General features: G+C 43.7%; 1 protein-coding gene across 2 annotated transcripts in view; it reads right to left on the reverse strand.

Moving 5' to 3' along the window:
* Positions 1–8,609, reverse strand: part of GPD2 (glycerol-3-phosphate dehydrogenase 2) — a 143,869-nt gene extending 135,260 nt beyond the window's left edge. Inside the window, exon 1 of one of the 2 annotated variants that reach the window (XM_079782932.1) lies at positions 8,495–8,609. The gene's annotated coding sequence lies outside the window, so the exon portion shown is untranslated. Of the gene's footprint in view, positions 1–7,824; positions 8,058–8,494 lie in introns of those variants that run through there. The other variant, XM_079782931.1, reaches the window with a different exon arrangement.
* Positions 8,610–11,210: the final 2,601 nt, after the last annotated feature.

Below are 11,210 nucleotides of genomic sequence, written 5' to 3' on the forward strand. Positions count from 1 at the left end.
AGAGGATTTTTAAAATGTCATGGGTTCCTAGAAGCCAAATCAAAAGAATATCGTGGGTGTTAAAGAGTAAAGTATTAGAAAGCGGAAGTGTTAAGCCCAGCCTGCATGGCTCAGTGGTTGAGCGTTGACCTATGAACCTGGAGGTCACAGTTCAATTCCCGGTCAACCAAGTTGTGGGCTAGATACCCAGTGTGGGGCGTGCAGGAGGTAGCCGATCAATGATTCTCGCTCATCATTGATGTTTCTATCTCTCTCTTCCTCTCCCTTTCTCTCTGCAATCCATAAAAATATTTTAAAAACAAAAAGAAAATGGAAGTGTTAAAAGTCAAAGTTCAAAGAGTACAGCAATAGAAACCAAAGTAGCAAAGAGCAGGAAATGCATGACAGATATGCAAGTACAATTATATTTTGATTCTATTTCTGTATAGTTTTCAAGGAAGTTTCTGTCATACCAGAAAATAACTATGTGGCTTTGAGTGACTCACTTAAGTTCTCTGGAACTGTTCCCTCAATGATGTGACAGGGTTCATTGTTAATATGAAATGATGTGCCCAAAGTGCTTAGCACAGTGCTTGGAATATGATGACTGCTCAATAAATGATACTTATTACTATTTATTATAAATAATAAAAAGACAGAGTTAGATTAGCTCTCTAACCCCCTTCCTACTTTAAAATCCTGTGAATCTATATTTTTTTAGATAAATATACCAGCTATTTAATGGTCGGTTAGGGTGAGGGAAAAGGGTTAATACTAGCAAATATTATGAAATAAATAAATAAAAATATACTTGTATGACAGATCCTATTAGCATAAACCAGGAGGGAGATCAAGGAACACAGCATCTCCCAGATGTAAATGCTACATCTAGAGAGGCTGAAAAAAAACCCAAACTCAGAGAAGTAAGAGAAGTTCGGGCAGGGTCCAGCAGTGAACAGAACCCACTGGCCAAGACTGTATTTCCCTTAGGCAGGACAAGAGTAATAAAACACTCCATACTTTTTTGTGGCTTTAAATTCCATGCAGTCCAGCCACCTCATTTAACAGAGGAAGAAACTGAAATTTTCAGAGACTGACCAAAGCCCCACTTAAGTGGCTATGATGTGACTTCGGGGATGCATAGACGTAAACACAGCTCCCCAAAATCTCCTATCAATGGACACAAAATCTCCTTCACTTATCTAGCCTACATAAATGGTCCCCAAGACTTTTGTCCCCTTAGAACCCAGAAACCTTTGAGAAGGTGACAAGTTAACTTTATCAATTGTCTTGTTATGAATTCATTTTCTGAATTCTTTAAGAGACTGGATTAGTGGGCAGGTGGGGGAGAAGGGTTAAATGAGTGAGAGAAAAGAGTCCTAAGAGCTCTGGCAAAGTTGGCTGAGCCCTCAGCGGATATAAAATGACCTCCTCAATTGTATATCCCTCCCCTGATTTTCAGGGACTGTTTTTATAAATTTGTTTTATAAATTCAAATGCAGTTTTCCATCCCCCCTCCTAAATATACTTTATATGTCAAAACTGCCAAATGTGTAGGGAGAAAGGAGAGGCCTGAAAAAGACAAAGTATCCAGTTTAACTGATTATCTGAGATGTACCTGCCTGAGTGTTATCTGCTGTCTACGCACACCCAACCCATTTCTACCACTTAGTTCTTGAGCAATTAAGTGATGAGTAAATTATGATGCAATCATTCATTCAACAACTATTTACTAGGTATCTACATGCAAGACATGTGGGTTGGGCATGTCAGGTCTACAAAACTGTGTAAGATCCAGCCTTTGTTCTGCATGATCTCCTGCAGGAGAGGAAGTGATGCACTTTTAATTATCATACACAGGAATAAATAAGAGTAGTTGAAGTGTTTAGAAAATGTACAGTATTCATTGCAACATTATTTACAATAGCCAAGATATAGAAGCAACCTAAGTGTCCATTGATAGATGAATGTATAAAGATGTGGTATATGTTTACAATGGAATATTCTTTAGCCATAATAAAGAATAAAATCTTGCCATTTTTAACAATGTAGATGGACATAATATTATGCTAAGTGAAATAAGTTGGACAGAGAAAGCCAAATACTATATGATTTCACTTATATGTGGAATCTAAAAAACGAAATTCAACAATAAAGATTTTTTAAAAATAAAAAGCAAATAAAGAAAACAAAACAGACAGACTCATAAAATCAGAGATTAAGCTAATGGTGGCCAGAAAAAAAGGGTTGTGGGGGGACGGGTGAAAAAGGTAAAGGGGAATACAGTCAGTAATCTACACTAATAAAAGAGAAAGATGCAAATTGACTGTACCTCCATGACACACACCAGCCAATCAGGAGTGAGTATGCAAATTAACCCAACAAAATGGCGAGTTAATTTGCATATGCAGGCACGGAGCGAAGACTGAAGGCTGAAGACTGAAGGCTCCGCTGTGGCCTGAGCCAAGCCTGAAGGCTGAAGGCTTGGCTTCACTTTGGCCTGGGTCCCAGGTGCCAGAGGAAAACCGGTACCGGCAGCCAGGGGAAGGAAGGCCTATTGCACGAATCTTCGTGCAACGGGCCTCTAGTACTGTGATAAATGCACAGTGACAGATAATTATTAGACTTAGTGTGGTGATTACACATGTGTCACATCATTATATTGTAAACCTGAAACTAATATGCCAACTATACCTATTTAAAAAAAAAAAAAACACCAGAATTTAAGACAAAAATATAGAAAACGTGCATAACGTGCATAACGTTTCTGACTGGACTGTGAAAGAAAGCATCATGAAACTGGCAACCAGTGGTCAGGATATTCAAGGATTGATAGGATTTCAAATGGTGAAGCAGGAGGAAGGTCATTAGCATAGGGTAAGCAGTAACAATAACACAGATTAAAGGGATGCCAAGTAATCCAATTTGGCTAATTCACAAGATAGATAAGGCAAGAAACTGAGGTGGAGGGATTGAACAAAAAAGAAAAGAGAACGATCTCCTGGACACAGACAATAGTGTGGTGATTGAGGTGGGGGTAGGGGATGGAGGATGGAGGAGGGAGAGGGTATAGCGGGGATAAATGGTGATGGCAAAAAAATAAAATAAAGTAAAGGGGAAAAAGATGAAAAAGCCATAAATTCCACAACAAATATTTAGAACTTTATCCAACAGGACTGAGAGAGCCTCGGAAGGGTGGAGCAGAGGGTGATATGATCAAAGCAGTTTTGATGTTACCACAATGAAACCAAACATCCTTTCTTTATTCCACTTAAATAAGGAAAATGACTTTTGAGAACCTAATACTCTGAACTGCATTATTTTTACCACTTTGCAAATACATTCAGATGTTTATGTTTTAATGAAATAATAACAGCATAAAATCTTAACCAAAATTTTTCTTAAATGTTTCCCGTGAACATATACTTTTGTTCCTATTGTACAACCAACTGGCCTTAGAGGTCATTGTTGGATATAAAGTAAGTAATAAAGCTTTCTCAGCTTATGTCAATAAGTCACACTCAGAGGCCATCTCATTTGACAGTAGCAGCTTGTAGAAATCTCATTTTCAGAAAACAGACTCTCTGTTAGTTTATGGGGTTTCTTTTCTCCTCTATCTTAAAGTATTTTACAGAAGAATATAGGCAGGTGATCAAATATGAGATTCCACAGAGGACATATCACTATTTTAAAAATACGAGGCTAAAAAAAAATAATAATCTAAATTAAACAGTAATTGTTCAAAAAAATACTCACACATTGCCCTAGCCGGTTTGGCTCAGTGGATAGAGTGTCAACCTAGGGACCTAAGGGTCCAGGGTTCAATTTTGGTCAAGGGCACATACCTCAATTTGCAGTCTTCTCCCCAGCCTGGGCCCTGGTCGGGGCTCATGCAGGAGGCAACCAATTGATGTGTTTTTCTCACATCGATGTTTCTCTCTGTCTTTCCCTCTCTCTCCTACTCTCCCTAAAAATCAATGGAAAAATATCTTCGGGTGAGGATTAACAAGAACAAATATATATATATATATATATATATATATATATATATATATATATATATATATATATATATATATCTCCCCACACATTAACAGTATCTATTAAAAAAGAAAGTATTACAATCAGTAATAATTTCAATTTGCCTGAAAAATTAAAGGACATCCCCAAATAATGTTTTTAAATTTTATTAATACATATGTAACAACAAATATTAGTTAGGAGGGAAACATTTTCCCACTATTGAACTAGCTTTCCCCACTAATTTTAGTGAACTAATAAGACAAAAACTTGACCTAATTAAATTCAAAAACCATGTTTTGTCTGCTGCATAAATCAAAACTCTGATTTTGAAAGGACCAATGTAAAATTTTCACCTAAAAACTGGGAAACAAGAGCACAGACATGATGTAGGGAGAAATATTTAAACCAAGGACCCAGTAAGACCCTCCAACAAGAAAATGAAAATCCTGGAAAATGAGGGGGAAAATCATAGTCAAGTTCATGTCAGGACACAAAATTAGAGTTCTGGACAAACTCTGATTACAAATATTATCTGAACATCCTCAGGCATTTAAACCATTAGCTCCCGGTTCAATTTTTCCATAAATGTCCCTGAGATCAATCCCATCATTCTCCATTTCTTTCCCCCATCTTGTCAACAATTCTAAACAAGGAAATATACAACATGCCCTTTATTAGTTTCTTCTTCCAAGTTTTCCTCTTATCTCAAAGGTGGTAAGTCCTAATGGAATTATCTAATTATTTTGATAAACATCGAAAAAACACTTTGATAATACCTTCTTGGTTTACTTACATTCAGTTCTTCCCTATCTCCCAAAATAACAATCCTGAAATTAGCCAGTTGTAGAGGTCCCAAGCCTAATGACTAGTAACTTTCCCTGAAACTTCAGATAAAAATTATATACTCCATTGTACCCAATTGGATAGAGCAACAGGCCATGGCAATTCCAATCCTGGGCTTTAAAATTGCAGAGACATAGTGAAAAGTACTGTTTAGCACACATACAAAATTTTGCTATAGGTTTCTAATATAATTTTCCACAGATAGTTCATTTTGAAAGCAGGTGATTGTGCTGGCATTTTGATACACTAAGTACAAAATAGCAAACATTCTTGAAACAAAGATGATCTGCTATAATCTTTTTTTTTTTTTCTGCTGTAATCTTTAGGAAGCTTTAAGTCTCTCTGTTGCTAATATGAGATTCTCTTCACCATTAAATTGTCTCAAGTACTTGAACCCACATTAACATCTCCCTTCCATAACCACAGGAGTTATAAGCTAAGCCAGACCAGCTTGGCTCAGTGGTTGAGAGTCACATTTCGATTCGGGTCAGGGAGCATGCCCGGGTTGTGGGCTCCATCCCCAGTGTGGGACCTGCAGGAGGCACCTGATCAATGATTCTCTCTAATCACTGATGTTTCTATCTCTCCCTCTCTCTCCCTTTCTCTCTGAAATTAATTAAAATATATATTTTTTAAATAGTTATAAGTTGACATTCTACCACTGGGTATATGATTATGCAAGGTCTTTCATTGGTCTCTCGTTGTTTTACATGTATATATTTTACCTTGTAAAACAAACTGAACTTCTCAAAAGCAGGATAACCATACTTTTTCTTTACCTCTCGCTTGGTACTATATAATGCTGCACAAGCCCACAGAAAACTTCATGTAAGAAGCCAAGTGTTACATACATTTGATTTCTAATGCTCTTTCTGAAGTGTTGTTTCTGCACTTAGGACAACCTAGTGAGTCTGGTTGACAAACAGGAAAAAAGAAGTTTTGAAAACATCATCACATTAAAAAAAAAAATAGGAGAAGTTAGATAATGATCTGGAAATTACTTCCCTTCTTTAACAACCCTAGCTGCCACTAACCATCTTCCCTCCCCTCACCCCCCAATCAGGCACACCAAATTGAAGAGGAGAGAGCCTGGATAATTCATGCACGACATGCTAGAGCTAAATTATCTAGCTAACTGTATTCTTTACCCAAATCTTCCCTTTATGAATGTAAAAAGAAAACATATAAGGAAGAAAGCTAATATTTTTAAGTCTACTTCCTGACAGGTCCAACTCTAGCAGGTTTACATGTATTATCTCATAAGTTATTATCCACAGTTCGCCAAGGAGATAATTGAGGCTCAGTGAGTTTAAATAGATTAATGCCAAAGTCTTTGGTTTTCTTCCCCAACTACACTCAGCTAAAGTTTGTCCCACTCTTGGAGGGGGACAAAGTTTAGTCACTCATGGAGGAAACATTTACTGAGGCTTATTACATGCTACTCACCACTCTAGGCATTAGAAATACAAAACTGTGTGAGGCTGACCAATTCCTCTCACAGAACTGACAAGCTAGTGATGAATGACAGAAAACAAATAACCAAATAGGGGTATAATAGTTTACCAATATGATTTTTGTACAATGATAGTCATTTTTTTAAATATCTATAATGAGATTAAGTAGCTGTAAAAACTAAATGGATAGGTGGGATGTAAAACCCACTGATGATTAGTAGCATTGTGGCCCTGCTGTCCATTACTGGGCCAGGACACTGCACCTTTTAATAATCAGAGGAAGAGAAAAGCAAGCACAGCTTTAATGCTGTGGAGAATTTCTTTATAAAATCAAGTGCCTATGTGAGATACCAGAATGGGCAGCTCTGTCCGTGTTGGTCCTCAAACCCCAAATTCCACCTTTCATCTATTATTCACTAAGGAAGTGGGTCATTATTTGAAGAGCTGATTTGTAAAACCAAGGGAATGTTAAACTTGACACATGCCCCTTTGAGAAACACATCACAAGGTGCCCCAGGCTACACAGGGTATCCATTGGGCAATGGCATCCAGCAAATGGCCAGCAGAAACGGTAGGACTCGGACACTAGGTTGCCCAGTAGCTACCAGGAAGTGCTTGGCACCAGCAGTTCGGCAGTTGCCATTAGCCTCCACACTCCAAAAAGAAACTTCACATCTTCTTAGACCTGGAACACAGGCAACATTCTAAGCAATAAAGACCCGATGAAACTTACCCTTCCTCCCCTCACCTAGTTATGCAAGTACAAGTTGACTCAATTAGCTGCTAGCTCTTCCTATAGCTGCCTCTCCTCATGATATTTGTGATGTGTTTGTAATTTGGGTTGGCCCTGGCCAGGAAGACTGGGTGAGAATTTGTGTTTGTGAACGACGTTGGGACGCCTTCGGAAGGAGCGAGTGGCCCTCTCCCCACAGGGTGGAAGGCAGCCTAGAGCAGCCCTTCATTCAGCGGCTACCCCGGCCTGCCAGCGCATTCCGAGCAGATCTCCTTTGGCTCCGTACAAGTGGCTCCTCGGGGCGTGGAGGCGGCGTTAAGTTCATCTGTGCACCCACGCCTTCCACCTCTCCCCAGCGCTGCCAGCCCCCGGCAGGTGAGGTCCTCAGAGAAGCCTCGGCGCCCTTCTAGAATCCTTCCCTCTCCTGCTTCGGGAGGGAGCCACAGTCCTCACCAGAGGAGCGACACCCACCAGCCGAAAGTTTGCAGTGAACTTTCAGTGAGAGAATACCCTCCCTCCCCCTCCCCGAAGTCCCGCCACTTAGCTAAGGAAGCGAATGTATTACCACCCCCACCGCCCCCCCCCCCAAAGTAAACAGCTAAGCCCCAGATGAGAATGGGTCCACCTTCTGCTGTTGGGGAGAAAGTATCCATCCATCCATCCCCAGATTCCCGCCACCACCCACCCCGACACTGCACGAGTTGCAGCGGACCGGCCGGGGTCGCACAGGGAGCTCGGCCACCCTGGGGTGGGGGGGGGCGAGGGAGCGGGGGGCGCCCAGGAAGCACACACCTGCGACTAGTCCCGTGGCGCGAGGGGAGAGAGGGCAGGAGCACCCGGTTCCTCCGGCCCGGGCGGAGTCGGTCTCGCTCGGAATCAGAGCCGGGGCCGGGCGCGCGCGGATGTCACTGCGGGGCGGGCTGAGCCGGTGAAACCCGACGCCCCGCGCCGCGCCCCGCCCGCCCGCACTTCCTCCTCCCGCCCCGAGGGCGGCCCGGGGGCGCGGCCGCTGCTCCAGCCCCGACACTGAGGGCCTGGCTCCTGGGGCCCGGGCTCCTCCGGCCCAGCGAGGAGGCGCGGAAGTGGAGGCGGGAGCTCCGGCTGCAGGAGGAGGGGGGCGGGGGGGGAGCGTTGCGAACCAGCCGGCGGCGAGTTGGCGAGGTCTCCGCGGCCCAAGGAACGCGATCGGACGGGGACACGGGGCTCCAGGCCCGGCGGGTGGGGTCCCGGCGCGGCGGCGGCGATGGGCCCGGTCCCAGGCGGCGGTTCCTGCCCTGAGCTCTCGCCGTGCCCCACTCCAGACCCGCCGCCGCCCCGCCCTGCCAGGCGCCTGCCAGACAGGAAAGCCTTGCCGCGCTAGGCCCGGGAAGATGGTGGAGGTGTCCGATGGCCTCGGTCCACCACGCGAGCCGCCCTGCCACCTGCCCGGGAGAGGAGACACTCGCCCGCGGGGTTGGCTTACCTGATTTCTCGCCACCCGCCCACGAATCTGGCTTCCCCTGCTCTGCGGGCAGGCTTCCCTGGGCCTAGAAACGCGTCTGGGAGGCGGGCGAACCCCTGGGAACCCCCCCCCCACCCCCCCGTCGTCAGAGCCCAGAGCCCTGGCCCGGCTCCCCCCGCGCGCTCTGGAGGCGCGCCCGGCCTCCTGACTCCCCGCCTGAATGTCAGCGCGGGGACCCGCCGGGAGGACCAAGCCCGGGCCCCAGGGGGCAGGATGCCCAGCCGCGAACAGGTGGGGGGAGGCGCAGAGCCCCGCAGTAGAGCAGCAGGCTTCCCAGTGGCACCCCCCAAACCTGACCCTGCCCACTGAGCATGCCCAGCTCACTGGGAACTTCCAGGGTTAGGCCAGACCAGGTGGAGCCAGGAGGGTGCTGATGGGATTCAAATAAATGGACCCCATTTCTTTCTGGAAGACCTTTCCTCCGAAGACCTCTGGCGCTTTACAGATATTTCTACCGCCGTGTTGGAAAATATCCAGGGGCGGTTTGGGAAGGCCTTCCAAGGGAAGGCAGCCTAATTTGTTTCAACCAAATTCAAAGTGGTGGGTCTTTCCAGTTCTTTATGAAGTCGCATACTAATTTCTTTAAATACCGCGTAATTATTAAAATTAACCCAGAGGCATGTGTAGGTTCATTGCGTCCCAGATTCAGTAACGTCAGGAAACCAGCCTATCCAGTGGGTCGTGGATCTGGTGGAACAGTGGTTGTCGGCCTTGGCTACTGAAGGGGTTCAGAACAGGCCCCACCAAGATGTGCTATTTTGGCAGGTGGGTTATTTTAAGTTGAGGCAATGGAGACCCTATGGGGGGCTCATGGAGACACTTTTACCTCTCCCTTAAAGAATCTAAATTGGAGCCTTGCTGATAATGAGGTATTACAAGAACTAACGTTTTAAGACTTATCTATAGGGCAGGGCAAACATTTAATTACTAAGCATCTGTTCTTATCTTCCTGCACATGACCTTCCTCCCCTCCGAAGCCCCAAGGGCCTGGTGTCATTTTAGCTCAGAATACCATATGTACCCCATTTTCCCTTTCTGACTCTGAACCGCTCATGTATGTGGTGTTCCCATACATACAGATATGTATGTCATTACATTTGGTTATTTTTCTCTTGTTAATCTCTCTCGTCCCATTTGATTATTAGACCAGCCAGAAGAACGTAGAAGGGTAGAGGAAAGTTTGTTCCTCCCCCAAAATACACACTGGAATGGGAGTGGGGTGTAAAATGACCTATGCCAAGTTCCCATCCTCACATCCATTGAGTCAGTCTGTGGATGGAACCTGCAAGTCCTTATATTTTAAAGCTGTGGTTCTTAAAGGGGGCCCTTGGGAGCCAGCAGCCAGCAGCATCAGCTGAGAACTTCATAGCAATGCAAATATGGCTTCACATCAGATTAACTGATTCCTGAACTCGAGGCTGGGCCTTTCTATCTGATTTAACAAGCCTTTCCAGTGATTCGGAGGCACACTAAAGCTTGAGAAACACAGTTTAAAAGCTTCCCCAGGTGACTCTAATAAGCAGCCAGTGTTGAGAACCAATGCAATAGACCAATGCTTTTACATTTTTTCCAATCCCAAACTCTAGAAGAGCAGCATGTTACACAGAATGTTAATCTAGTTGAATTGAGGTGCCAGTCCTGGATTTCTTTCCCCCTAATACACCCAAAACAGTTAAGTGCTTGGAAAATGGAGACATCTGTTATTCACTTTCTTACTCTTGGCGCCTAGCACACTGCCTATAACATAATATGTGTTCAATAGTGTTTATTGATTTGAAATTAATGCTTAGGTGAACAGTTTGCCCCAGGGTCAATTATGTCGACTGTGTATTTTCCCCACAAGCCCTGGTCACCTTGCCAGCTAACAAGCCGGCACGGATTCAGTTCTTATCAATAATGGTCTAACCCAAGTCAGACCCTAATGAAATAGGACATGGGAGGAGGTAGAGAATTTAGAGGAGGTGGGAAAAAAAAGACAGAAGCATTGGATGATTTCTCTTGCCAAAGTTGGAGCCCAAAACAACCAAAGGAAAGCATAAGGACACTAGACATCCAGTGGAATTCAGGAAAAGCACCAAAAGAAAAAGGTGTGTATGGGAGAGGTTGGGAAGGAGAGATAAGGAAGCTTAAGGTGATCAGCCTACAGTTTACTCTGGACCTTGGTTTTCTAAACAACCCCACCTCTACCCTCCACTCCCCCACTCTGTACACACACTTAATCTCAACTGCAGCCTTGAAAAAAAAAAAAACATTTTTAATAGGATAATGCTGTAAAATATTGCAAGAAAACATAGTTGACTTGTAATTAATCAGTAGAAATTAGGCATCCACTTTTGTTAAAGGCAAAATGGTTTTTAAAAAGTTAATTTTTAAGATAAATACTAGATAATTTCAAAACGAAGGTTTATGATAATTCTACTTTAAAACCCACAGAAACTTATGAAATCAAAATGATTCCCTATGCCCTAGATGATTTGGCTCAATGGATAGAGAGTCAGTCTGTGGACAGAAATGTCCCAGGTTCTATTCCAGCCAAGGGCACATGCCTGGGTTGCGGGCTCGATCCCCAGTAGGGGGCATGCAAGAAGCAGCCAATCAATGATTCTCTCTCATCATTGATGATTCTCTCTCTCTCTCCCTCTCCCTTCCTCAATAAAATATATATATATTTTTTTTA

Source organism: Cnephaeus nilssonii, assembly GCF_951640355.1.
Source record: "Cnephaeus nilssonii genome assembly, chromosome: 10".
NCBI classification, from domain to species: Eukaryota; Metazoa; Chordata; class Mammalia; order Chiroptera; family Vespertilionidae; genus Cnephaeus; species Cnephaeus nilssonii.